The sequence below is a fragment of the Schistocerca cancellata genome, chromosome 11, assembly GCF_023864275.1.
Source record: "Schistocerca cancellata isolate TAMUIC-IGC-003103 chromosome 11, iqSchCanc2.1, whole genome shotgun sequence".
Taxonomy (NCBI): domain Eukaryota; kingdom Metazoa; phylum Arthropoda; class Insecta; order Orthoptera; family Acrididae; genus Schistocerca; species Schistocerca cancellata.
Window position 1 is genome coordinate 5,039,978 of NC_064636.1, and position 2,906 is coordinate 5,042,883.

The window sequence follows — 2,906 nt, forward strand, 5'->3', positions numbered from 1 at the left end:
ACACTCAAATGGCACGACTGAGTAGCACACACACACAGTAATATCTGTGGAATGTCCATCGACACGCGTGGAACGAAATACTTCTCGCGAACGTACAACGTCTCCGAAAAAAATCTCGTCACTATATTCCGCCATTAAGGCCAGGTTCTCATTCAAATGAGCAAAAAATGGTACATTTGGAAATCTTTTTGAGACAATGAAAATACATTCGAAGGATCTGTTTGGGAATTACAAGTGATCATACTATGAGCTTTATTTTAGATTTTCAGTAAAAAAAATGGCGCCCGTAATTATAATTTGATCAAGGGCCTGCGAGTCTGAAGTACGCAGAGTGCGTGCAGTGTGGCCCCTCAGATGTTACCTGAAATCAAAAATGGATAACATCAGCTGATACTACATTATTTCTCTGAAATTAAAAATGGATAACATCAGTCGATATTACATAAAATTTATGCAAGCGCATACCGAACCGCAATGAAACAACCTTAAATTTAAAGATACAGTGCTAATTCGAACTTTGACTTCGATTTTTGGGGGTTTGTTTCACTCCTTATGCCCACACAAAAATTAGTTAATATTAACAAATGTCACATTATAGCTATAAGCTCCTAAGAAAAATGTTTACTTTTCGGGGTCCGAGGTAGAAGTTAAGAGGTTGAATCACTTTTAGTTTATGCTGCATGCCGTTCTGAGAAATAAACGTATCTCGAAAAAAAAAGTGTTCAAAGTTTAGCGAAAACTTTTAGTTATATTATTACTTCGATTTGCATGAACTGAGTGTTACATATATATTTTTAATGTTGCTGAACAGGAAGCTGAAGTCAGATTTTCAATATTCAAAACGGCTAATTTAATACGGAGGGCACAGGATTATGTTTTGACCAATTTTTACCAAAAATGCATTTTCGTCATTTACGTTTAGTCTGCAATTCAAGGAGTGCTTATGAGCCCTACCTCTAGCTCGAATTGTTCCTACATAGCAATTCCCTGTTCTTATTGGCAGGAAAGGCCGATCTGTGTAACTTGGATATGCAGCACTCGTTATTCGTCAGTATTTACGGCGAGTATGTTTGCATGCATTCTGTAGTATGAATCGTTTTGAGCACGTGCGACATGGATACTCTTCAAATCACATTTAAGTGCCTGGCAGAAGGTTCATCGAATTACCTTCCGAATTGATAATTAATTGAAACCCTCAGATGCCGATAGGTGTTGTTGATACAACCTCGATGGGGACAGCTGAAAATATATGCCCCGACCGGGACTCGAACCCGGGATCTCCTGCTTACATGGCAGACGCTCTATCCATCTGAGCCACCGAGGACACAGATGAATAGCGCGACTGGAAGGACTTAACCCTTGCACGCTTCCCGTGAGACCCACATTCCCAACTGTCCACAATCAACATACGTAATGTACGTAATAGGTATTTGCCCATCCACTCATTACTCGGGCACACTAAGGTGACGATTCCCGTATAAGAGTTCGGGCAATCTTTGGGCATTCGCACAGACGAAGGTTAATGGCTGGGTAGCCTTTAACTACATATATGAAGATAGTAACTGTTCTCGAAGGAACAGATACCACTGATTACCGTGCAGCTTCTCTAGAATAAATGATAATTAATTGAAACCCTCAGCTGCCGACAGGTGTTGATATACCTCGATGGGGACAGCTGAAAATGTGTACCCCGAGGTACATCAACACCTGTCGGCAGCTGAGCGTTTCAATTAATTATCATTTATTCTAGAGAAGCTGCACGGTCATCAGTCGTACCTGTTCTTTCGAGAACAGTTACTATCTTCATATACCTTCACAATTCTCTATTACTCCAATCTCGTATAGCGCGCGGAAAGAACGAACACCTATATCTTTCCGTACGAGCTCTGATTTCCATTATTTTATCGAGGTGATCGTTTGTTCCTATGTAGGTCGTTGTCAACAAAATATTATCGCATTCGGAGGAGAAAGTTGGTGATTGGAATTTCGTCGCAACGAAAAACGCCTTTGTTTTAATGATACCCATCCCAAATCCTCTATCATTTCAGTGACACTCTCTCCCATATTTCGCGATATAACGTGCTGCCCTTCTTTGAACTCCGACAGTCCTATCTGGTAAGGATCCCACACGGCGCAACAATATTCTAAAAGCGGACAGACAAGCGTAGGGTAGGCCTTCTTCCTGAGCAAGCGTTTCCGACTCAAGAGTGTCCCATGGCAACCGTCCGTCTGTGGTAAGCTCCTGTGGGACCAAACTGCTAAGGTCATCAGTACCTAGCCGGCCGGTGTGACCGTGCGGTTCTAGGCGCTTCAGTCTGGAACCGTGTGTCCGCTACGGTCGCAGGTTCGAATGCTGCCTCAGGTATGGATGTGTGTGGTGTCCTTAGGTTAGTTAGGTTTAAGTAGTTCTAAGTTCTAGGGGACTGATGACCTCAGAAGTTAAATATTCTGCGATTTACTTTACTCTGATACCCGTACAACATCCAGACAGTGCAGCAACTGAAACCTCACTATGTGCAGCAACATTATGAATTCGCTCTTCGGTTTCTGGCGCGGATCGAAGTTGGTGACTTTTAGCTGGGTAATATTCTGTACAGTGAAGAGGCTGATTTTACACTACAGGGTGCAGTGAATAGACAGACCTGCCGAATTTGGGGTACTGTTAAATCGCGTGTTGTGCATGAAGAGCCGTTGCACTGACCCTATGTGATGGTGTGAGGTGGATTCACAAGCATCTTTATTCTCCATCCGTTCTTCTTTGAAGACAATTCACCATAAAGACCTGTCAGGTGTACCGTGACGTCTGCACGTTATCGAGACCTCTCTGTACAGCATGTGAGTCCGCTTTGGACTTTCTGTTATGTACACGAACAGTAACGCTCTTGTCCTTGTGCCTCCTTTGGACT

At 42.8% G+C, this 2,906-nt stretch overlaps 1 non-coding gene across 1 annotated transcript; it reads right to left on the reverse strand.

Moving 5' to 3' along the window:
* Positions 1–1,250: 1,250 nt before the first annotated feature.
* On the reverse strand, positions 1,251–1,324 carry Trnat-ugu (transfer RNA threonine (anticodon UGU)). The gene has a single exon. It is a non-coding gene; the product is annotated as a tRNA-Thr (tRNA).
* Between the last annotated feature and the right edge of the window lie 1,582 nt (positions 1,325–2,906).